Source organism: Bufo bufo, chromosome 3 (genome assembly GCF_905171765.1).
Source record: "Bufo bufo chromosome 3, aBufBuf1.1, whole genome shotgun sequence".
Classification (NCBI taxonomy): domain Eukaryota; kingdom Metazoa; phylum Chordata; class Amphibia; order Anura; family Bufonidae; genus Bufo; species Bufo bufo.
The window spans coordinates 144,455,516-144,482,678 of NC_053391.1; the positions used below are offsets into that span (position 1 = coordinate 144,455,516).

A 27,163-nucleotide genomic window follows, 5' to 3' on the forward strand; every position below is an offset into this window, starting at 1 on the left:
AGCGATATTCAAATCTGAACAGCAGCCCCTTTTCAAACCACACTGCCAACTCCTATGGATGTGCACCTTTGGCCAACACACACATGTGCCCCCACCTGCTGATGTGTGCAGTTGCACACTTAACTGATGAATGAAGCCATCATGGTTGCTGCTAGGGAGGTAAACAGCTGGGTGCCTTTGTGATCTCATCGTTCCTGGATGCCGAGGGACCACATTGTGACACGTACAGTGTTCCATCTATGTACATTTTCATGGGGGCTGTCATATTGACTTTCTAGAGGCTGCCACTTTGATTTGCAGTTAGACACACCTGTCAATCCAATGAATTAGCGTTGTGGACTTGTGGTGAATTGATTGGATTGCAATATCCCAAGCTAACAAGGAGGCACCCTAGCTTCCATGCACTATTGCTTGCAGGTGGACCAGAGTGCTGGGCTGGATCCTGAAGGCCATATTTGTGCAAGTGTCTCTGAACAGTAGAACAATGTACCACAACTTTAGATTCTGCTAAATCTTCCAGAAGGTCTTTTGGCGGGGATTCTGATTTGTCTTTCTAGCAATCCTAAGAGCAGCTGTCTCTGAAATTTTTCTTGGTCTTTCAGACCATCTCTTGACCTCCACTGTTCCTGTTAACTTCCATATCTTAATTACTTTTTGAACTGAGGAAAACACTTTGCTATCTTCTTATAGCCTTCTTTTGCTTTGTGAGCCTCAACCATTTTCAGAGTGTTAGGCAGCTGCTTAGAAAAACTCATGGCTGCTGTTTTTGGGACAAGGTTAGAGGAGTCTTGGTATTTATTTGAAATTTGCATCACCTGGCCTTTCCTAATGATGATTGTGAACAAGCCTTAACCCTAACAGGTCAAAGTTATCACTCTAAAATAGTGCAAAACCAAAATAATACACTGATATTGCTTAAAATGTTGAAGTGTGTGTTTCATCTTTAACTTTATGCCTTTTGGAGATCATTTCATCTTCATCTTGTTTAACTGATCACAGTAAAATTTGGCATGCCTGAGGCAGATATGTAAATGATTACAGGCAGGGCTATCTTTAACGTGGGGCAAAAGGGGCAGCTGCCCCGGGCCCAGTTTCTCCAGGGGGGCCCAAGGCAGCTGCCTCTTGAGTGCCGCTGGCCACTGGTGAAGTGGGGGGCGGTGGGTGGGCACACGGAGATGAGCGCTTCCATAGTCATCTGTATCGCCATCCTCAGGACAGCGATACAGATGGAAGTGCTACGGCGGGGCAGTGGAGGGAGAGTCGTCTCCCTTCCCCGTTCCTCTGATAGGCTGCAGGCACTAGGCCGTCATTGCGCCGCCTGAGCTGTACAGCGCGGGACACAGGCCAGAAGAGGCCTGCATCGCATCGCTGCCAGCCTGATAGAGGTAAGTATAAGTGTTGACTTTTTTTATTGGGGGGCATCTATGGGGCACCTGTTACTGGCACATGTTTGGGGGGGCATCTATGGGGACACCTGTTACTGGCACATGATTGGGGGACATCTATGGGGGCACTTGTTACTGGCACATGATTGGGGGGCATCTATGGGGGCACTTGTTACTGGCAGATGATTGGAGGGCATCTATGGAGGCACCTGTTAATGGCACATTATTGGGGGGCATCTATGGGGGCACATCTTACTGGCACATTATTGGGGGGCACTTCTTACTGGCACATTATTGGTAGCACTCTTTACTGGCACATTATTGGGTGGCACTATGGGGGCTCTTCTTACTGACACATTATTGGGGGCACTATGGGGCCATCTACTGTGGCCACAAAGAAGGGGTATTTTATATGGGGGAAGGGGGGAGAGGAGCACTATGGGGGATTCTACTGAGGCCACAAAGAAGGGGTATTTTATATGGGGGGCTCTGTATAGGGGTATTTTATATTGGGGCACATTATGGTGGGTACTATGGGGAAGGGGAGAGAGGCGTACTATGGGCTCATCCATGGGGGGCACTAAGAAGGGGTATTTTATACTTGCAAATTATGGGGGATACTGAGAGCATCTACTGGGGCACTATATATGGGGCATTTTATACTGGTACATTATGGGGGGCACTAGGAAGAAGGGGGAGAGGAGCACTATGGGGGATTTACTTGGGCACTATATAGGGGTATTTTATACTGGCACATTATGGGGCACTATGGGGACATTAGCTCAACTGGGGGCATTAAAATGGGGTATTTTTTGCACTGGCACATTATAAGGAGAATTATTACTACTGGGGGGGCATTATAATAGGCTTTTTTTTACTACTGGGGTCTATGGGGAACATGATTACTAGTATGGGCACTATGGGAGTATTATTACTTGTGGGACACAGTGGGGAATATGTTGGAACTGTAAGAGCACTATTACTCCCATGTCTGCTCTAGCAGAGAATTATTCCTATTGGTGGGACTTTTGGGAGCACTATTATTGTAGAGGCACCTTGGCACAGTATCCGCTTAACACAATTATTTTTTGGGGGGGGGCGCAGTTATTTTAGGGCACTGTATGCCAATAATTATTGAAGGGCACTATCTGCATTGTACTACTAGTATCAGGGGGTTTATCTGTTTCTGCAGTATAGTATTGGGGAGCACAGCAGCACAGTATTGGGGGTGGTAGGATGATTTGTCAAGAAGATGGGAGGATGATGGAAAAGTAGTAAAATAAGGTTTTGTTTGTCAAACTGCAGAGACGAGAAATGGCTGAAAAATGGTGGTCTGGTCTGAAGGTCTGAAAGGAGAAGAGGAGGAAAGAGAACATCTACATCAAAGAGACGTCACTGGATGTAAGAGATATGTGGCGCTGTATTACCCTGTATGTAGGGGTGGATGGAGGGGTTAGTAGTACAGTACTATCTGCACATTGTAAAAAAATAAAAAAGTAATCTGCAAAATAATATATATTTGTGTCAGAAGTTTTGCTTTTTCAATTTTTAGAATAATGATACAGCCATTTTATTTGATACTTTTGTGCTGATTGTTTTTAATTCTCTATATTAAGGGACACTATAGTCACCAGAACCACAACAGCTAAACGTAGTAGTTCTGGTGTCTATAGCATGTCTCTGCAAGCTTTTTAATGTAAACACTGCCTTTTCAGAAAAAAAGGCAGTATTTACATTACTGCCAAGGAACACCTCTAGTGGCCACTCATCATCATTAAATTTACTACTCTACGAGGTGTGTGGATTTTTTTTGTGTGTGTGTGTTGTTGTGGAGGGCGTGATTGAATGCTACGGTTTGGAAAGACGGGATCCAGGGGGCCCAAGTAAATTCTTGCTCAGGGTCCAATAAATATTAAAGACTGCCCTGATTACAGGTGTTGTCTGATTTGCCACAAGAAAGCTTCACCCACGTGAAGAAAAACTGAATAACACTCCGCATCTCCTAGCAACCATCAGTGAAAAACACATTGTATTCAGATGCCATCCATTTTTTACACAAGCCCTATTCACGTTTATGGAGCCAGGGCTGCGTGAAAGATGCACAGTATAAAACATAATGAAAAGATGGTGCATGAAAAACTGTATGTGCACATACCCACTGAAATGAATCACATAGGGTTCATTTAGGATGCTATCCATTCACAACAAGCATCGCATCCTGATGCTAAACTCACTTGTGTGAAAAAGGCCTTAAAGGCTATGTACATCTTTGGGGACATTTTTGTATGATTGCATTTTACTCATTTGGGGCTAAAATCATTTTTTCAAATGGTCTTTATTGAAAATATTGAGCCCATCTGTCACAAAGGGTTAACTGTTTTTCCAGCTGTGTGCATTTTACTTTCACTTTGTGCCAGTCATCTAATAAATCTTGTCTCTAAATTACTAAGAGGTGATAAACACTTATTTAAGCCATGTTCTTATCAGTAAGATAAGGATTGTGCTGATGAGTTTTCATAAGGTCTGAGAGCAGAGATAAGGAGCCCATCAGCTAGCTGTCCAACAGAACAGAACGAAAATTCTGGTTCTTCTAGTGAAGCATCTCAGCTCTGTACAGAGAAAATGACTACATATGCGTAATAAAGACCAATTGAAAAAAAGATTTTTATCTCATAATGAATACAATGCACTAATAAAAAAAATGGCCTTCAAAGGTGTTCATAGCCTTTATGGACATCTTTGGCTTGACTGATACATTATGGGACCTTGTCTGGTTGTTTGGCGTGTTATTTTGTCTGTCTGCCTGATAATGTTTTTTGGCAGTGTGCAGTCTTATCAGTTGTTGAACAAGGTTCGGCTAGATCTGTGACATCTGAAATCAGTTGACCATTCTCGTGGTGGGTTTGACGTTCAGTAGTAATGGCTACAAATTGTTATAGTATTCAGTATATTGGGCAGACTAGATGGGCCAAATGGTTCTTATCTGCCGGCACATTCTATGTTTCTATGTTTCTGTGCTTCTTGTTATTTTGTGCTTAATACATGTAATTAGTGTGGATCACTTATTAGAGATTTGTTTTCATTTTGTTATTAACAGCTTTGTTTTCCTGATGATCAGTTTCAAAAAGACTAATACAACCCACCATGATTCAATGTGATTACACAGTAAAATAGGAAAAAGATGTATTTTATATCGCTTAATGTGTGTATATATTCTTCCTTTTATTCTCTGCTATTAATTGGAAAACCTAAGTCAGTGCCGTTTATGGTTTTAATGTGGGTGTTTCTGAGACGTTACAAAGGGCATTTGCTGTGGTTATATCTGCAGTGCATAACTAAACAGAATTTGCGGATGCGATAATTTGACAAGACCTGGCTGGCCTAATGGTGCCGTAATGGGTGTTTATTCTTGTTTTACAGCCTAGATAAACCAAGTGACATTTATGGAACAATTACTAAGATGAAGCTTACACGTGTAAGAAATAAAAGCATCCTCATTGTCTTTTTTATTTTATTTTAGTAAATATATTATTTTATTTTGCTACTTGCAGGATAACAGGCCGAACTGGATGGACAAATGTATTTTTTTCGGCCTTATATACTATGTTACTTTTAGTTTTTCTGCCCAATTGTGTGGCGGTGTGCGTGGTGCACTTTTTAAAGCCAAAACCAGGAGTGGATTCAAAATAAAAAGGGCAGATAGTGTCTGTCTTTTAGACTTTCTCTTCTTTTATGATCCACAACTAATTTTGGCTTTAAAAACTGCATCAAAAACCTGAAAGTGTGACCTTCCCTGCCACCCTGATAGTAATCCCTATAGTTAAAAAGCATGATAAATTTTAAAACCTACAGACGGTTACAGTATCCTCCTTAAAATATTTTTAGCTGTTTTCTTTGTAAATCATTTTGTTTCTTACAGTGGTTGGCACCCACCAGAATTCAATGCCATATGTGAGAGTGGTTAAGTACTTTTTCTTGGATACATTGAAGAATTGACTGACAGTCAGCGATCATGCATGCACACAAACCTTCAGATTTCTCACAGTTAAAGCACATCTGTCAGAACAGATTTGTACCTATGAAACTGGCTGACCTGTTACTTGTGCACTGGCAGCTGAAGGCATCAGTGTTGGTCCCGTGGTCATAAGTGCCCACATTACTGAGAAAAATTTATTTTTAATAGATGCAAATGTGCCTCTAGGAGCAACAGGGGTGTTGCCGTTACACCTAGAGGCTCTGCTCTCTCTGCAACTGCCGTGCCCTCTGCACTTTAATTGACAGGGCCAGGCAGTGAAAACGTCATCACACTTAGCCCTGTCAATCAAAGTGCTGAGGGTATGGCAGCTGCAGAGAGCGGACCCTCTAGGTGTAATAGAAACACCCCCATTGCTCCTAGAGGCTCATTTCCATATACACTGCTCAAAAAAATAAAGGGAACACTTAAACAACACAATGTAACTCCAAGTCAATCACACTTCTGTGAAATCAAACTGTCAACTTAGGAAGCAACACTGAGTGACAATCAATTTCACATGCTGTTGTGCAAATGGGATAGACAACAGGTGGAAATGATAGGCAATTAGCAAGACACCCCCAATAAAGGAGTGCTTCTGCAGGTGGTGACCACAGTCCACTTCTCAGTTCCTATGCTTCCTGGCTGATGTTTTGGTCACTTTTGAATGCTGGCGGTGCTTTCACTCTAGTGGTAGCATGAGACTGAGTCTACAACCCACACAAGTGGCTCAGGTAGTGCAGCTTATCCAGGATGGCACATCAATGCGTGCTGTTGCAAGAAGGTTTGCTGTGTCTGTCAGCGTAGTGTCCAGAGCATGGAGGCGCTACCAGGAGACAGGCCAGTGCATCAGGAGACGTGGAGGAGGCCGTAGGAGGGCAACAACCCAGCAGCAGGACCGCTACCTCCGCCTTTGTGCAAGGAGGAACAGGAGGAGCACTGCCAGAGCCCTGCAAAATGACCTCCAGCAGGCCACAAATGTGCATGTGTCTGCTCAAACGGTCAGAAACAGACTTCATGAGGGTGATATGAGGGCCCGACGTCCACAGGTGGGGGTTGTGCTTACAGCCCAACACCGTGCAGGACCTTTGGCATTTGCCAGAGAACACCAAGATTGGCAAATTCGCCACTGGCGCCCTGTGCTCTTCACAGATGAAAGCAGGTTCATACTGAGCACATGTGACAGACGTGACAGAGTCTTGAGATGCCGTGGAGAACGTTCTGCTGCCTGCAACATCCTCCAGCATGACCGGTTTGTTATTGGGTCAGTAATGGTGTGGGGGGGGGGGCATTTCTTTGGAGGGCCGCACAGCCCTCCATGTGCTCGCCAGAGGTAGCCTGACTGCCATTAGGTACCGAGATGAGATCCTCAGACCCCTTGTGAGACCATATGCTGGTGCGGTTGGCCCTGGGTTCCTCCTAATGCAAGACAATGCTAGACCTCATGTGGCTGGAGTGTGTCAGCAGTTCCTGCAAGACAAAGGCATTGATGCTATGGACTGGCCCGCCCGTTCCCCAGACCTGAATCCAATTGAGCACATCTGGGACATCATGTCTCGCTCTATCCACCAACGTCACGTTGCACCACAGACTGTCCAGGAGTTGGCAGATGCTTTAGTCCAGGTCTGGGAGGAGATCCCTCAGGAGACCGTCCACCACCTCATTAGGAGCATGCACAGGCGTTTAAGGGAGGTCATACAGGCACGTGGAGGCCACACACACTACTGAGCCTCATTTTGACTTGTTTTAAGGACATTACATCAAAGTTGGATCAGCCTGAAGTGTGTTTTTCCACTTTAATTTTGAGTGTGACTCCAAATCCAGACCTCCATGCGGTGAAAAATTAGATTTCCATTTTTTTTTTTGTGTGATTTTGTTGTCAGCACATTCAACTATGTAAAGAACAGAGTATTTCAGAAGAATATTTAATTAATTCAGATCTAGGATGTGTTCTTTTTGTGTTCCCTTTATTTTTTGGAGCAGTGTATATAAACTTCATTGTTCTCAGCACTCATGCAACACGCCATCCAGCTTCATAGGTAGAAATCTGCAGACAGAAAGGGAATCTGTCATCAAATCCATCCTATTTAAACCAGTTTACATGTTCAGTGAGCCGTGGCGAGCCTCATCTCTGTACTGTTCGTGCACTGAACACAATAGCAATGGCTCTTCAGTGAGACTTCAGGGCCAGGCGTGAATCAGTCTGCATGCCTGACCCTATCAGTCAAAGAGGTGGGGGCGCGGCATGTAGAGTGAGCAGTGCAACAAGGTGCAATAGCAACACCCTCATTGCACCCAGAAACAAATTTACATATGATTAAAATTCTGCTTTCTCTGCAATAAGGCCATGGAGTGACATGGAGGAAAAAACATTTCATCTAGCTGTCAAGGGCTCATCGGACATAGAAGCTGTTAATAGAATGGATTTGGTGACAGATTACTTTTAAAAACCTATTGACTGGTTCCCTTTAAATATTACAAACAATGAACGACCTTTGAGTTTAATAAGTGTCCGAAGCAGTGTTTCCTCCAGTGCTATGAGGTGATTGCAGGAAGTTTAAAGGGGTTTTCCAGGATTTCATCAATTTTCAGTTAGTTCCCCTACCATCTTTGACTTAATGACAGAATCACCTGGTCCCTGCAGCTCCGATTATGTGCCCTGGCTTTCTTCAGCAATCTTCTGGTCCCAAGCTTGTTTACTGCAGCCTATGACTGGTCTCAGCGGGAATGTGTCCCTAGGTGGCACATCACTGCTGGGTCACATGCCTGATGGGGACATGTCCCCGCTGAAGCCATTTGTTGGCTGCAGCAGTGCAATGTTGCCCTGTCCGGTAGTAAACAAGCTGGGAATCGGAAGATTGCTGAACGCAGCCAGGGTGCAGGACCAGCGGGAACCAAATATGTGAAACGCTGTTTTGTTTGCATACATTGCCCGGTATAGCAGGGCACATTGATTGTAATGATTCAATGATATAGAAATAAATCAGTAAATAAGTGATCACTGTCAACCAGACATTGTAGATGTTGTCAGGTTTTATCGTTTAGTCTGTAATGTGCACACATATTGTTCACGTAATGTGTATGGCCATGTTTAAGTGACTGTTAAACGCCTGCACGGCTGCAGCATGATTTATTATAGCATACGTCTGGATAATGACATTTATTTGCCAGGGGGCAGCGTAAATTGATTATATGTCAGCAGAATGCAGGGAATGTGCAATTTATGGCCACAATCCATGGGTGACATTATAATCCAGTTGTTTCTATGACATGTCTGTAGATGCTGCAAAATTTCAATTAGCATTTTAACTCTGTCATTTTAACTGGGTTGTTTTCACCGAACTGCAATTGAAGTGACCTATGGTTTGTCAGGTATTAGTTTTCTGTTTAGTTCTGACTCATTTTTTTATTGTGAGTCATTTCTAGAAGAACTACAGTATACCTTTACTTGTAGTAGATGTCCACCCTTGAACAGTTTTTTTTTTCATTTGATGAAAATTTGTTTAATATTATAGTTAAACTAAAATATTAACTATAGTTAATATATTATAGTTAAACTATAGTACCAGTATATTAGTTTTAGTGCTTGGAGCTGTGTTTTTTAATACAGAGCTTCAAACCTTTGAATAGTCATTAGACATAGTGGAACATTTGAAGCATCTTCTGTCCATGTGCCAGGAAAGCAAACTCCTGTCATCTATTAAAGATAGTAAATCTGTTGGCCAATGGAAGGCAATTTCCCTTAGAGCTGAGCTGCAATACCAAACACAGCCGCTATCCAATGGATGGAACTATGAATGGTACTTCAGAAAAAATGTACAACTTTTGTGCACCAGTTATGTTCCATACTGCAATTGTTAAATCCCCCCTATAGAACTAAAGGGGTTCTCTGGTATTTTCATATTATTGGTCTATACTCAGGATGCGTCATCAATATGAGATCTGTGGGCATCTGACTGTGGTGCTCACCGGAGCTCTATTGAACGCCGAGGCCTCCTCACAGCTTACCATTCATAGTTCCATCCATTCGATAGCGGCTGTGCTTGGTATTGCAGCTCAGCTCTATTCACTTGAGTGGGACTGAGCTGTGCCTAGGCCATGTCTGATGAATGTGGCGTCACATGGCCTAGGAAAGAGGCCTAAGCGCTCACAGAGCACCAAGGCCTCCATACAGGTGATTGGAGGGGTTGCCGGGAGTCAGTCCTCAATTGATCAGATATTGATGGCCTATCCTAAAGATAAGCCATCAAAATCACAGAGAACCCTTTTAAAGGGTTACATAGTTACATAGTTGATACAGTTGAAAAAAGACATAAGTCCATCAAGTTCAACCAAGGGAAAGGTGGGAACGCGAAACCCAGAAGGAAGTGAGACTCAGATTTCTACACGTTTCGATAAGCATTAATGTTGTTTACTTTTAAGAATTCATCTAAACCCTTTTTAAAATTGTCCACTGTTCCTGCTGTGACCATGTCCTGAGGAAGTCTATTCCACATATTCACAGTTCTTACAGTAAAGAAGCTTTAACGCTTCTAGAGACTGAACTTTTTCTTCTCCAGTCGGAGGAGGTGCCCACTTGTCTTTTGAGGACATTTTACATGGAACAGTTTTTCACCGTATTTTTTGTATGGCCCATTTATATATTTGTATAGGTTAATCATGTCCCCCCTTAGACGTCTCTTTTCAAGACTAAATAAATTAAATTCTTTTAATCTTTCTTCATAACTAAGACCCTCCATGCCCCTTATCAGTTTAGTCCCTCTCCTCTGTACTTTTTCCAGCTGCAGAGCATCCTTTCTATGGACTGGTGCCCAGAACTGAGCTGCATATTCCAGATGAGTCCGTACCAACACTTTGTAAAGTGGTAATATTACATCCCTGCCTCGTTTAATGCATTACAATATCCTGGTGGCCTTAGAAGCAGTTGATTGACATTGTATGTTGTAATTTAATCTACCATCTACAAAGACACCCAAATCCTTCTCTATAAGTGACTCTCCCAGTGTTACATCACCTAGGACATATGAAGCACGGAGATTATTACTACCAAGATGCATAACTTTTTACATTTGTCCACATTGGACCTCATTTGCCAAGTTGATGCCCAATCACTAAGAGTGTTCAAGTCAGCTTGTAGTTTATGGACATCTTCCATACACTGCACCGTACTACATAGCTTAGTGTCATCTGCAAAAATAGATATGGTGCTATTAATCTCGTCCTCAATATCATTAATAAATAAATAAAATAATAGAGGACCCAGCACTGAACCTTGGGGTACACCACTTATAACCCGGGACCATTCTGAATAGGAATTTTTGACCTCAACTCTCTCGACACGGTCCTTAATCCAGTTTTCAATCCAATTACAAACTATAATTTCCAAGCCTATAGACCTTACTTTACTTATTAAGCGTCTATGAGGGACAGTATCAAAAGCCTTTGCAAAATCCAGAAACACTACATCCACAGCCGCCCCTCTGTCCAGGCTACTACTCACCACCTCATAAAAACAAATCAGGTTAGTCTGACAACTTGTCCTTGGTAAACCCATGCTGGTTATCACTTATAATATTATTTATAGTCACATACTACTGTATATAGTCCCTTAAGATTCATTCAAACATTTTTCCCACAACAGAAGTTAAACTAACTGGTCTATAATTACCTGTGAAGGACCTTGATCCTTTTTTGAATATGGGCACCACGTTTGCCTTGCGCCAGTCACTTGGCACTGTTCCAGTACCTAAAGAATCTTTAAAAATTATAAACAGGAGTGCAGCAATGCCTGAACTGAGCTCTTTAAGCACTCTTGGGTGTAATCAAGATTACTACTTATCCCTTGTCCACAGGTCAGAGAATAAGTGTCTGATCAGTGGAGTTTGACCACTAAGACCTCCACCAATCGCAAGAACAGGGGTCCTGTCCCCTTCCATATGAACGGCTGCATTTTCCTGCAAAGTATAGCATAGGACTTGTTTCATCTTTCGTGGAATGGACATATGGATGCAGATAGCACACAGATGCTGTCCTTCTTCTGTCCTCATCCGTATGTGCACAAAATACATACAGTTGTGTGAATGCACCCTTATATGTATGCCTATGCAGGAGATTTATATGTTGCCTAAATCAGATGTGTGAGACCTTTCTTACCAGTGGGAATCAACACCAAGAGCCACCATCTGTAGCCCCAAGATCCTCATGAGGTGTGGCTTGAACCAAGTGAGAGGACAATAATCAACATCCATTTAGCTATATCATGTAGGTATATCACTTACCTCATGTGGTATCATTTTTTACTACTTATAATATCAAGGCAAACAGCCTGCCTGTACTATTTAATTACAATGACTGGACTCAGCACAGTAAGCACTATGAGGTCTTCCTTCCTGGGTATCATGGTTGATTTGGATCTGGTGCATTTTATTAAGCTTCTTGTCGTTGCTATCAAATCAATCATTCTATAAGGGTACGTACAATTAGACAGCAGCTGCCTATTATTTAGCTAAGGAAGACTGTACTGTATAGTCGGTCTGCCTTGATGTTGGCAGCACAGCACCTTCAATACCGTGCTTCCATTAACAATACAGACCCAATGAAATGTGCAGTCTTATTAGTTTAATTAGATACATCTGCAGACTGGTAAGACTGTGGTTTTACCCTAAGGCTGTATTCAGCGTTTGGAAACAACCACATGGAAAATCACAGAAAAAGATACAAAACATCCTGCACGATATGATAGTAAATACGCGGATGTACATGTCTACATTTAAAAAATCACAGAAAACAATAGATTCAAATATTATATATATGGACTAAGCCCTCACTCTCATATAATAAAATCTCAGACTCTTAGCCAATATATTTTGATTAAAACATGTCTATGCCCACCTACCAGCCCACTTACCAGCACCCGCCTATGCCCGCCTACCAGCACCAAGGTGGTCTCAGTCAGGCAGGTCCTACTCTATACCTACCTATGCCGTTGGGCATCTACATTCAGGAGCACAAAACAGACAAAAATAGGACATGTTCTATTTTTTTGCGGGGCTGTGTGGCAGCGCCATTGAGATGAATGGGTCCGCATCCAATCTGCAAAAGAATGTGGATCAGATGTGGACTAAAACTACAGCCGTATGCATGAGCTCTAAATCTGCGTGTATTAATTTGCCGATTTACATGACAATTTCATAGGAGATTTGCTGCAGATTTAACAGCTCAAAATAGGTAACATGAAATCCGCTCAGAAATACTGCAGAAATCTGCACAGATCTTTTCTAAACCACGTTCACAGGCATGTGATGATTTGTGGAGTCTGACCCTAAGTTCAGCTCAGACCATAATTTTCAAGCATTTTCATTAATTTAAGGATAGTAAATCACGTTTCTAATTACTGGCATCAAATGTAGTTTCATAGCTTCAAATCAAAAGAGCGAGAGCCAGGTGACTGTGGCTGCAGTGATAGATGGTGCCACTTGTGCTCCTTCAGATGGCACTGCCTTATGTTATTATGGCACCATCTTGTGGCCGAATAAATCTCTTAGGCCGCCTGCAGACGAGCGTGAGCGGATTAGGTCCGGATGCGTTGCGGATGCGTTCAGTGAAAACTGCGCAATTTCGCAAGCAAGTTCCTTCAGTTTTGTCTGCGATCACGTTCAGGTGCAATGCGATTTAATGTGTTTTGTACGCGCGGGATAAAAAAAACTGAAGGTTTACAAACAACATCTCTTAGCAACCATCAGTGAAAAACGCATCGCATCCGCACCAGCTTTGTGTGAAAATCGCTGAATAAAGAACATGCTGCGATTTTCACGCAACGCACAAGTGATACGTGAAAACCAAAGCTCATGTACACAGACCCATTGAAATTAATGGGTCCGGATTCTGTGTGGGCCCAATGCGTTCGCATCACGCTTTGCACCCGCGCGGAATACTCGCTCGTGTGAAAGGGGTCTTAGGCCTCTTGCACACAGCTGTATGGTTTTGCGGTCCGTTTTGAACGGATTAGTTTCTCAGTTTTTTTGTTTCAGTAGTGTTTCCGTTTCGTTTTGCCGTTACGTTTTTCCGTTTGATTTCCATTTGTGAACCGTTTTTTGCGGATCGCAAATGGAAACGGAAGCATACAATAATGTATAAACAGTAAGTACATAAAAAAATTGGGCCGGGCATAACATTTTGAATAGATGGTTCGGCAAAAACTGAACGGATACGGAAGACATACGGATGCATTTCGTATGCATTCCGTTTTTTTTTGCGGAACCATTGACTTGAATGGAGCCACTGATCGTTATTTGCGGGCAATAATAGGACAAGTTCTATTATTCAGCGGAACAGAAATACGGAAACGGAATGCATATCTGCAAAAACAGAACGGAAACAGAAAAATAAAACGTTTGCGTGCAAGAGGCCTCATGCACACAACCTTATGTATTTTGCAGTCCGCAAAATACGGATCCGCAAAAAATACGAATAACCTCTGTGTTCATTCCGTATTTTGCGGAACGTAACAGCTGGCCCTTCATAGAACTGTACTATCCTTGTCCATAATGCGGACAATAATAGGACATGTTTAGTGTTGAGCGAACTTGTGTTTTAAGTTCGGCGTCTAAAGTTCGGGTTCGGGTTATCGAAGAATCGCGTTATGGATTCCGCTACCACGGACCATAACGGAATTTAGAATCCATAACGCGATTCTTTGATAACCCGAAACACAAGTTCGCTCAACACTAGACATGTTCTATTTTTTTGCGGAATGGAAATACGGACATACGGAAACGGAATGCACACGAAGTAACTTCAGTTTTTTTCGGACCCATTGAAGTGAATGGTTCCGCATACGATCCGCAAAAAAAACGGAACGAACACGGAAAGAAAATACGTTCGTGTGCATGAGCCCTAAGGGCTCATTCAGACGGCCGTATGCTGTCCGCAAAAATACTGAATGCTATCCGTTTTTTGCGGATCTGCAAAAAAAGGGATAGCATTCAGTATTTTTGCGGACCCATAGACTTCAATGGGGCCATGTCCTGATTTTCACGGACAAGTATAGGACATGTTTCATTTGTTTTGCGGAACCGTGGAATTAGGGGTGGTCGGTATAGGCGATATGCGATATAAATTTGGGCCACGATATGGATTTTCGCCATATCGCCTATATCGCCGGACTGCGATATAACCACCTGAATCATTACCCAGAAGCTTCTTTTGGCCTCCCGACTCCGCAATACCGCTGTACTGGTCAGGGCCGGCGTGCGCACAGTGTCAGGCCACTTTGCTGACGCTGTGTGTGACGTCAGTGAGGTCCCGCCAGTGCTGGAAGAAGACGCCACACTGCGGACTCCATTAGCCAGCCGCTGCCGAGCACCCTGCAGGAAAGGTAAGTTTTATAACAGCTGCTCTCGCTCTTGTAGGGGGACTGTCTGGGACTCTTGCTGGAGGATCGGGAGGGGGACTCTGGAGGATCGGGGGGGGGGGGGGAGTGGATAAGGAAAGGATGGCCATGGGGGCTGATGCTGCAGTGATCATCTTCTGATGGCACTGAGAGTCTGAGACCATGCTCTCTGAATGTATAGCAGGGGAGGAGACACATGAAGTCAGATAATGTGGCATTTGCCATCATCTGATGGCACTGGCTCACTGCTGGGGGACACATGTCTGATGGCAAATGCCACATGGGGCTGATCTGATTGCACTGGCTCAAATGCTGGGGGGGCCATGTCTGATGTGTCCCCCAGTGAGCCAGTGCCATCAAATTAGCCCCATGGCATTTGCCGTCATCAGACATGTGTCACCCAGCAGTTTCTCCTTTCCGTTCTCCAGCTCCGTTAAGGAGCAGGAGAACAGAAAGGACAGATTCGGCACATAACTGACACGCCTAACTGAGCGTAACGGAGCCTAAAGACCCCATAGACTATAATGGGGTCCGTTCCGTGTCCGCTCAGAACATGATTTTTTAGCGGAGACGAAAGTCCTGCATGCACTACTTTTGTCTCCGCTCAAAAATCATGTTCTGAGCGGACACGGAACGGACCCCATTAGTCTATGGGGTCTTTAGGCTCTGTTACGCTCAGTTAGTGGTCAGTTATGTGCCGAATCCGTCCTTTCCATTCTCCTGCTTCTCAACCGAGCCAAAAAGGAGAAACGGTGATGTGAATGGAGGGGAGCCTAAGTAATCAGGATAGGAGGAAGAAATGTGATGTTGTTTATTATTTTACATTTTGCAATTTGCACTTTATTTTTAAGAAATTAGTGTTTTACTAACACTTCATCTTTACATTGTTTGGAAAAAGATGTGTTACACAATACACATATTAAAAATTTCTTGCAAAGTTTATTAATTTGCATTTTTTGTATACATACAGAAGAAAATAATATATCACAATATATATCGCATATCGCACATGATTCAAATTATATCGCAATATAGATTTTAGGCCATATCGCCCACCCCTACGTGGAATAGAAAAGGGCCCTATAGAAGTGAATGAGTCAGCATCTAATCCGCAAAAAAACAGATCCGCATTTTTGTGGATAGCATACGGCCGTCTAAATGAGCCCTTAGGGTGAGGCTAGACCCAGGCTTTTTTTTTGTCACACTACAAAAAGTCGCTGTGAAATTGCTGTGCACAGGGAATGCGTTGAGTAGCTTGAAAATGGTTTCCAAATCGCTGCAGCCAAGTGAGGAGCTGGAACGATGCGATCTCTAGAGACGAGCAGCGCTTTCACTGTGATTTTATTCCACCAACAGTCTTGGTGTAGCCTCAGCCTAAGGCCTAGTTCACACGAACGTATGGCTTTTATAGTTTTTTGCGGTCCGTTTTTCACGGATCCGTTGTTCCGTTTTTAAGTTCCGTTGTGTTTCTGTTTCTGGTCCGTTTTTCCGTATTGCATATACAGTATACAGTAATTACATAGAAAAAATTGGGCTGGCCGTAACATTTTCAATAGATAGTTCAGCAAAAATGGAACGGATACGGAAGACATACGGATGTATTTCCGTATGTGTTCAGTTTTTTTTGCGGACCCATTGACTTGAATGGAGCCACGGAACGTGATTTGCGGGCACTAATAGGACATGTTCTATCTTTCAATGGAACGGAAATACAGAAACAGAATGCTTACGGAACACATTCCGTTTTTAATGCGGAACCATTGAATCGAATGGTACCGTATACGGAACACAAAAAAATGGCCCGTACACTCGCAAAAAAAACGATCGTGTGAACTAGGCCTTAGGCGTGTGAACTAGACCTTTCACGATCCGTGAAAAACGGACCGCAAAAAACTATAAAAGCCATACGTTCGTGTGAACTAGGCCTTAAGCTCCTTGCACATTACCGATTCTTTTTTTTTTCTTTCGAGTGGAATCTGTTTTAATAACTGATGTTACATGGCTAGCAATAGAACCAATGCATTTTAATGGCATACTATATACTGTATCAGTTATTTTAAGGGATCCTTGTATCCGTTCCGATATTTTTAGTACATTTCAGACTTTAAGGCCCCTTTCACACGGGCGAGTTTTCCGCGCGGGTGCAATGCGTGAGGTGAACACATTGCAACCGCACTGAATCTGGACCCATTCACTTCAATGGGGCTGTGCAGATGAGCGGTGATTTTCACGCATCACTAGTGCGTAGAGTTGTTGCGATACCAAATTTTTGATTCGATTTCAATACCATAAAAAAGTATTACGATACTCGATACCATTCGATACCACGTGAAAAAAAAAAAGCCACGTGCATTCCGCGATTTTAAAAAATGGCGAATCGCTCTTTTTTTTTTTTTTTTTTTTTAGTTTCGGCGTTCACCGCATAGATTTTTTAAAATATTTTAATAGTTTGGACTTTTCGGACGTGGCGATATGTGATATGATTATTTATTTATTGTTTATATATTTTATATGTAAAATTGGGAAAGGGGGTGATTTATACTTAATATTTTGGTGGGGGGAGTTTTTAAACTTTTTTTTAACTTTTTATTTAATAACTATTTCCCCCCCTTAGGGGCTAGAACCTGGGATCTTTTAGTCCCTTGTCTATTCACCCTGATAGATCTCTATTAGGGTGAATAGGATCTCACACTCTCCCTGCTGTCCTGTGCATAGTGTACACAGCAGCAGGGAGCTTACCATGGCAGTCAGGGCTTCAGTAGCGTCCTGGCTGCCATGGTAACCGATCGGAGCCCCAGGATTACACTGCTGGGGCTTCGATCAGAAGCTGCCACTGCCACCAATGAGGGGGAGGGGACCCAGTGGCCACTGCCACCAATAATTTTAATACTTGGGGGGGGCGCACTGCGCCACTAATGATAATTAATCTTTAATACAGGAGGCGGGTGCCGGCAGCAGATCAGCGGCAGTTAACCCCTCAGGTGCCACACCTGAGGGGTTAACTGCCGCTGATCGCAGCTCCCTGTCAGAGGCAGGGTGCCGGCTATGTGATTCTGCTGCCTCCTGTATTAAAAGTTAAAGACGACCTTTCATGGGTTCGGACTTTAAGTTAGCAGGCTACATAGAGCGGCGCCCAGGGATCTCCCTGCAATTCCTGGGCGCCGCTCCGTTCGCCCGCTGTGCCCCCATTACCGGCTCCTGCTCCGTATGCTAATTACTATCGGAGCAATGGGGAGGAGACATCAGCTTCTATCCTGGGCTTTCCTTCTCCCTGTGACGTTCTGCGCTGCGATTGGACAGCGCTACAGATTCTATCTTCTTTTAGAAGGACCTGCGCTGAAGTCACGCGGTGAGCACAATTCCGTCATCAAAGGTCCTTTTGCAGGTCCTGAAAGAAGAAGAAAGAAGACGATGCCGGCTGCGCGATCAAGTGGATGAGGTGAGTTAATTTTTGCTAAGCATTCTGTATTAAGAATGCTATTATTTTCCCTTATAACCATGTTATAGGGGAAATAATACAATCTACACAACACCGAACACAAACCCAAACTTCAGTGAAGAAGTTCGGGTCTGGATACAACATTCAGTTTTTTATCACGCGCGTGCAAAATGCAAGGCACCCACGCGATAAAAACTGAACAACGCAACACAATCGCAGTCAAAACTGACTCAAATTGTGTGCGCACTCGCGCGGGTTTCCAGCAATGCACCCGGGACGCATCCGGAGCAAATCTGGGACGTCCGTCTGAAAGAGGCCTAATAGGTGGCTCGGATCAGTGACAGTGTGGGGTAAATTACTATACGGAGCAGTGTGGGGAAAATTACTATATGGGAGCAGTGTGGGGGAAATTACTGTATGGGGGCAGTGTGGGGGAAATTACTATATGGGGGCAGTGTGGGGGAAATTACTATATGGGGGCAGTGTGGGGGAAATTACTATATGGGGGCAGTGTGGGGGAAATTACTATATGGGGGCAGTGTGGGGGAAATTACTATAGGGACAGTATGGGGGAAATTACTATACGGAGCAGTGTGGGGAAAATTACTATATGGGAGCAGTGTGGGGGAAATTACTGTATGGGGGCAGTGTGGGGGAAATTACTATATGGGGGCTGTGTGTGGGAAATTACTATATGGGGGCAGTGTGGGGGAAATTACTATATGGGGGCAGTGTGGGGAAAATTACTATATGGGGGCAGTGTGGGGGAAATTACTATAGGGACAGTGTGGGGGAAATTACTATATGGGGGCAGTGTGGGGGAAATTACTATATGGGGGCAGTGTGGAGGAAATTACTATATGGGGGCAGTGTGGGGGAAATTGCTATATGGGGGCAGTGTGGGGGAAATTGCTATATGGGGCAGTGTGGGGGAAATTGCTATATGGGGGCAGTGTGAGAGAAATTACTATATGGGGGCAGTGTGTGGGCGTTGCTCTTAGGGGACATTATTTTTTGGGACTCTATACAGGCAATATTACCTGGAGCAAAATATAGGGTGTTATTATTACTGGGGCACTCTGGGAGGTGTAGTTTTGCAACAGCTGGAGGCACACTGGTTGGGAATCACTACTCTAGGGGACATTATAACTGCTGTAGACACTATAGGGACCTTTGGGATAATTTAGCAAACTGGTGTAAAGTAGAATTGGCTTAGTAGCCCATAGCAACAGATTCCACCTTTCATTTTTGACAGCTCCTTTGGGAAATGAAAGGTGGAAACTGATTAGTTGCTATGGGCACCTAAGCCAGTTCTACTTTACACCAGTTTAATAAATGACCCCAATTATGAGAAATCTAACATGTCTGTGTAACAAACTCTGTAAAGACGAGATGCTGCTGAAAGCATTTGTCATGGCGGTCTGGGTCAAACGGAGGAGAAGAAAGAAAAGATCTAAATGACAGGAGATGTCACTGGATGTAACAGGTGCTGTATTCTCCTATATGTAGAGCTGGCTCACTACTGTGACCTGCGTCTCATCTTCTCCTCCAAGTCTTTTTTATCATAATCATATGTATTTTTAATTTGTCACCTGCAGTCCTATGTAACAGCCCAGATAACAGTGATAACTATCTCTGTGCAGATAATGCAGTAGATGTTCCATACAGCCCTATGTAACACCCCACATAACACAATAGTTCACTGTGTTATGTGGGGTGTTACATAGGACTGCAGATAACATCTATGACCTCTGTCCTCAGAGAGGTATGAGATTGGTGGGGGTCAGACTCCTGGCACCCCGCCAATCAGCTGTTTGAGGAGACCGCAATGTCCCAGTGAGCGCCGCAGCCTCTTTACTCCTTATCAAGCACAGCGCTGTCCATTTCATAGCACTGCGCTTGGTATTACAGCTCAGCCCCAATCACTCAGATGGGACAGAGCTGCACGTAGACCATGTGAACGATGTCATATGGTCTAGGAAGAGACTGTGGCGCTTATGAAGCACCGCAGCCTCTTCATACATAAAAAAATAAAAAAATGGAGGGATAGGCCCGAGTTGGGTAGACAGCCCCGGGTCTATGATGCACTTAATCCGCCCCTGAAAGGATCTGTACCTGTTCTGTAGGGCTACACCTGGTTTTGGCTCAAAATCACTGACCAAACACTGACAGTGTGAATAAGGCTTTAGGCATTAGGCTAGGACTACACGGCAACACTGGTCACGGCCAGGATCGCTGAGCAGCGGTGATCCTATAGAAATGAATGGGATCGCCACAGCAGTCGCAAGTAATCCAACACGGCTGGATTTCTTTCAACTGCTGCGGACATCCCATTTATTTATGTGGGATCACCACTGCTCAGCGATCCTGGCCGTGACCAATGTCGCCGTGTAGCCCTAGTCTTAGGCTGGGTTTACAAAGGCAGGTTTTTATGCAGTTTTTGAAGTGAAAACAAGGAATAAAGAAAAGGACAGGTATAAAGAAAAGACTGAATCATATACTCTTTGGCCTCTTTCACAAACGAGTGTGGCGGATTGGCTCCGGATGCGTTCAGGGTGCGTTCAGTCAAACTCGCGCCATTTTGCAAGCAAGTTCAGTCAGTTTTATCTGTGCGGGTACAATGCGGTTTGATACGTTTTTCACACACGTGATAAAAAATTGAAGGTTTACAAACAACATCTCTTAGCAACCGTGAAAAACGCATCGTACCCTCACTTGCTTGCGGATGCAATGCGTTTTTCCCGCAGCCCCATTCACTTCTATGGGACCAGGGCTGCGTAAAAAACGCTGAATATAGAACATGCTGTGATTTTCACGCAACGCAGAACTGATGCATGAAAACAAAACGTTCATGTACACAGACCCATTGAAATGAATGAGTCAGGAATCAGTGTGGGCACAATGCGTTCACGTCACGCATTGCACCTGCGTGGAAAACTCACTTGTGTGAAAGGGGTCTTTTATGAATCCTCTCCTGGCTTTGGCTTGAAAAACTGCATAAAAAAACCTTAAGGCGTAAACCCAGCCTAACACTTGTTCCACACTCTAGTATATTCTTAAAGGGCATTTTCTGCAGATCATACAGTGGAAATGGGGAAAAAAATTATCTTTATTGTAATAAATACAAATCCTGAAGCTAACCATAAATAAGTGAAATTTTCCTCATTCATCACTAACAGTTTTCTGAAGCTTCATTCAGATCAACACATGATAGAGATCGGCAGCTTTTGTGCATATTGTGTCTGCATCCATAAGAACAATTGCCTTCAGCACATTAAGAAGATTCTTAGTGTTTATATGCAGCAGATGAAGAAAGTCATTTTACTTTCATATTATATTGTGTGTAAGCAATTATATTCATCATCGATGGCTTCATACTGAGCAATATGCGTCCTCTTCAGCATATTAATCTGAGTAATGCAAAGAAGGTGTCTGAATACAACATACAGGAAAGTTTGTTCAAACCATAATTTGTTAGAAACTTTATTAAAAGGGTGTGCAGTGCCTTAATTTTGATGGCTCAGGATAGCTCATCAATATCAGATCAGTGGGGGCTCCGACTCCCGGCTCCCCTGTCAGTCAGCTGTTTGAAGGGGTAATGGGGCTTTGTAATTACAACTGGTTCTTCAGATTCAAATGAATGGTAAGAGCAGCTGCTCCAAAGGATGCTGGGCGCAGGTAATTTGAGGAGGAAGCAGTGCTCCCACCAGCTCTTCTACTCATTCAAACAGCTGATTGGTGGGCTGCCAGTAGTTGTTTCCCTGCCGATCTGATATTGATAGCCTATCCTGAGGATATACCATCAATATTAAGCCATTGTGCAACAAGGATTATTTTCTTTTTAAGTCTAAAAAATATATGGAGTGACATATGGAAATAATTACTGTATGTCCAAAGTGACAGGTAGCAGGGTTCATGGTAAGTACTTTCCCTCCTGCCACTGTTCAAACAACAGTGAAGAAACAGAAGGAATAAGTGGGATTTTTCCTGGAATAGAGGGCTGGGGAGGCAGATTGAAGGGATGGTTTGGGTTAGAGCAGCAACCCTCCAGATATTTCGCCTGAAGGGGCCCTATGCCACGCTGCTTCCTCCGGACACTGTCAGGTGTCACATGTGTTGCTGCTCTCCAGAAGGAATGGTAAGGTGTGGTGCACCCCAATAGGAAATAAGTCCAGAGAGTCAGGATCTGCAGTAAACCAGTGTGCTTCTTAACTGGAGGAACTCAAGTGCAAAATAATATGGGCAAGGCACAGAGCTGGCTTCTCCGGTCTCCCTGGTGGAAGAAGGTTTCAGCCTGAGGAAAGGTCTGAGCTAGCAGTCCTTCTTTCTCTCAGAAGGCTGGTTCCCTGGTCAAAGGGTGGTGGCCCAGGATCTGTGTCTCAGTCTTCTGGTTGGCTCCCTTGCCATAGGGCTCCTATGGTTACCCAGGATCTTTGAAAGAGTATCCCCATCTCAGCATCTTCTGGTCACTAATGCAGGCTGGCAGAGTCTCTCTTACTCAGCACTGGTCCCTATCTGCAGACATCTAGAGGCTCTGACTGCTCTCCTTTTATACAGTTTCTAGTTGAACTAGAATCTTCTACTGGGGGGAGGGAGTGGAGTGGAGAAGTACAGCCTAAACTGAAACATTGTTACAATTTCTGTCTATCATAGACTTGTATAGAGCTTCAATGCAAGTCTATAGGCATGAATAAGGCCTCTTTCACACTTGCGTTGTCCGGATCCGTCGTGCACTTCATTTGCCGGAGGTGCCCGCCGGATCCGTAACAACGCAAGTGAACTGAAAGCATTTGAAGACGGATCCGTCTTCAAAATGCGTTCAGTGTTACTATAGCACCCAGGACGCTATTAAAGTCCTGGCTGCCATAGTAGTAGTGGGGAGCGGGGGAGCAGTATACTTACAGTCCGTGCGGCTCCCGGGGCACTCCAGAATGACGTCATGGCGCCCCATGCGCATGGATGACGTGATGCATGCGATCACGTCATCCATGCGCGTGGGACGCACTGACGTCACTCTGAAGCGTCCCGGGAGCCGCACGGACGGTAAGTATACTGCTCCCCCGCTCCCCACTACACTTTACCATGGCAAACAGGACTTTAGCGTCCTGGAAGCCATGGTAACCATTCAGAAAAAGCTAAACGTCAGATCCGGTAATGCACCGAAACGACGTTTAGCTGAAGGCCGGATCCGGATTAATGCCTTTCAATGGGCATTAATTCCGGATCCGGCCTTGCGGCAAGTGTTCAGGATTTTTGACCGGAGCAAAAAGCGCAGCATGCTGCGGTATTTTCTCCGGCCAAAAAACGTTGCGTTCCGGAACTGAAGACATCCTGATGCATCCTGAACGGATTTCTCTCCATTCAGAATGCATGGGGATAATCCTGATCAGGATTCTTCCGGCATAGAGCCCCAACGACGGAACTCTATGCCGGAACAGAACAACGCAAGTGTGAAAGAGCCCTAAGCAGTATTTCCAGACATAAACAACATAGCTAAACCAGACTGTCAGAAGGTCAGTGTGTCTGGTTCTTTCCCTCCAAAACTTTGTAAAGGTAGAACGTTTTTAGTATTAGCTAGTTGTACATTAACCCTTTCCACAGTGGAGTGCAGCTATAGTGTAATAACATTGCAGATGAGCAGATATATTACAATAAACATATTAGTGCAGTTCAACAATATGAAACAGTATAAGTGCACACAACAACATAAATAACAGTGCAAAATAATCCTTCAAAATGCGATAAAGTAGGGAGTTGATAGCTTTGCACAGTAGCAATAAGGGCAAATGTCCATAGCCCAAAATACCCTTGCTCCAGGGAACTACATATGAGCATGTGTATTGTACACTGAGAGGAGAATATCCATTGTAATCCATCAGTAGTCATCTGACATGTATGGTCAGCTTTAGGTTGCCAATTGCTTCGATAAATGATCCTCTTTTACGCAAACATTTGTCTTTTTTAATTTGTCCGGATGCCTCCAAACCGCTACTTATATCTCCGCCTACAGGAGCTTGTGAGTCTATTTCAGATATGCAGCCATGTCTGTCCTATAGATACTCGTATGTATATTGGATTCTATTGAATGGAGTTATTTCTCTGCAATGGAATAAGAATAAGTATTAGCCATTGTCAAGTCCTTCTACATCTGTATGTAGTCTTTATTTGTGTCTCGGAAGTAGGAGAAAACATTATGTACACTTCATATGTAGTCATCTTTATACCTGCTTCTACCTAATACTACACGTATTTTCAATCTACAAAATTACCCGTAAAAGAAGATAATAGGAACAATAACATTTTGGCTACTGCCTTCCTACTATGTGTTTTCTGCCAAGATGCCCACAGTGCTTTATCCAGACATAACGCACCTGTTTGGAGATTCTCGGTCACTCGGTTCTCTCAGAGGACACTTCTAGTATATGAAGAATTATATTTAAGCTTTTAATATACTCAAAAACTTGGAGAACAAATGCTCATTTGGGAGTCCGATGCTGTGATTGCTGACTATAACAATAGGTTTTACAATGTGCACCTGCAAACCTCGTCTGCCTGATTGGATAAGTACACCGTATTGAATGAGCGAACACACGGTTACAGGAGGATTTTGCATGTAAATGTTGTCGAAACGGGATGCAACCTACACTTATCTCCCTCTAAATAAAAGCGAATCTGTCACACTGAACATGGTATCTGAGCTGCAGGCAGCATGTTATATAGCAGGAGGAGCTGAGCAGAATGATATTTATAGTTTTATGGGAAAAGTTCAGTAAATTTATTGTAATTTAGTCATGTAAATTCCTGCACATTCTGGGCTTTGAAGTCCAGGAGGCGGTCCTATCAGTGATGACAGCTGTCTCTGTATACACAGTCATAGAGGGAAGGCTGTCAATCACTGATAGGACCGTCTCTTGGACTGGTAATGAATTAGTTATTCATTTCTCTGATGTATTATGGCTGAAAAATTTTCTTATTAACTAAGGTATGTTGATATAAAATATATAAAAAAAAGTTAAAATTAACTAAAAAGATCCATACCGTTCAGGCCGAACATCCCAAGAGTCCTTCTTAGGCAGTCAGCCAAATGTCACAGTTCAGTTTATGCTTATGTTAATGTCCCCATGGTTTTGCAGAATACACTGAGATTCGGCCACTGCGTGGAAACCTGGCCTTAGGAGCTATAATGTTGTAGGTGGTATGACTGATAAACTCTAGGGGTGTGATCACATGGTGCGCGATGGTGCAGCACCTTTACTGTATGGCTGCACTGAAACCTGGCCTCTAAAAGTTACATGTGGAAATCTTCTGAAATAGTGAAGTCTTCACTATTTCAGTAGACTTGTTTAGTGATTTTTAATGTTCTTTGAAGACATGATCACACACAGCAGCTGTTGTTTTTGTGATGTTTTGGATGGCTCATTCATTATCTGTAACTGGGAGTAAATGTACCGTAACTCAAATTTTAATTCATTTTTACAAAGTTGGGCTGTCTATATCTATTATCTATATATCTGTTATGTCTGTCTTTTGTCTGTTTATCTATTATCTATCTAATGTCTATCTACTGTATCAGTCTTTCTATTGTCTGTTTTCTTGGAAATGCTTGTTGGAAATGTTACTGTTCGAGAAACACTAGGTAATAGTGACCACAATATAATTATATTCCCCTTTAACTATAAGAAGCAAACTCTGTCAGGCAAAGTGAAAACACTGAATTTAAAAAAGGCTAATTTTCCTGGGTTGAGGGCAGCATTTCAGGGCATAGACTGGGTGCAGCTACTGTCACATAATAATACTGAGGATAAATGGGATAGCTTTAAATCCACATTGAGTAATTGCACTAAAAAATTTATTCCTTTAGGTAACAAGTATAAACGGCTAAAATTAAACCCCCTTATGGCTTACAGCTACTCTAAGGCTACTTTCACACTAGCGTTCGGGGTTCCGCTTGTGAGTTCCGTTTGAAGGCTCTCACAAGCGGCCCGAACGGATCCGTAGAGCCCCAATGCATTCTGAGTGGATGCGGATCCGCTCAGAATGCATCAGGATGGCTCCGCTTGGCCTCCGTTCCGCTCAGCAGGCGGACATCCGAACGCAGCTTGCAGCGTTCGGGTGTCCGCCTGGCCGTGCGGAGCCAAACGGATCCGTCCAGACTTACAATGTAAGTCAATGGGGACGGATCCGTTTGAAGTTGACACAATATGGTGCAATTTCAAACGGATCTGTCCCCCATTGACTTTCAATGTAAAGTCTGGACGGATCCGTCTGACTAACTTTCACACTTAGAATTTTTTCTGAACTATAATGCAGACTGATCCGTTCTGAACGGATCCCAACGTTTGCATTATAGGAGCGGATCCGTCTGTGCAGACACGGATCCGCTCTGAACGCAAGTGTGAAAGTAGCCTAAAAAGGGCAATAAATGACAAAAAAAGGGCATTTAAAAAACACAAATCTGAGGGGTGAGGTGTAGCCTTTGAAGTTTACAAAGGGCTTAATAAAATCTGTAAAAATGAGATAACATTTGCAAAAATACAAAACGAACAGAAGGTGGCAAAAGAGAAAAAAACAAATCCCAAAAATGCTTTAAATATATAAATGCTAAAAAACCAAGGTCTGAGCAGGTAGGTCCCCTAAATAATGGTAAAGGGGGGTTAGTAACTGAAGATAAGGAAAAGGCAGAGTTACTAAATGTTTTTTTTAGCTCTGTATTTACAAAAGAAGAGAAAGGAGCTGATATCTGTGGTGGTGGGGCTGTTAGCCAATATACACAGCTCAAAAAAATAAAGGGAACACAAAAATAACACATCCTAGATCTGAGTTAATTAAATATTCTTCTGAAATACTTTGTTCTTTACATAGTTGAATGTGCTGACAACAAAATCACACAAAAATAAAAAAATGGAAATCAAATTTTTCAACCCATGGAGGTCTGG

The 27,163-nt window shown here is 43.3% G+C and overlaps 1 protein-coding gene across 2 annotated transcripts in view; it reads left to right on the plus strand.

The window, feature by feature from the left end:
- The window catches only part of SH3KBP1 (SH3 domain containing kinase binding protein 1), a 424,339-nt gene that overhangs the window by 168,436 nt on the left and 228,740 nt on the right, over positions 1–27,163 (plus strand). The window lies entirely within an intron of this gene.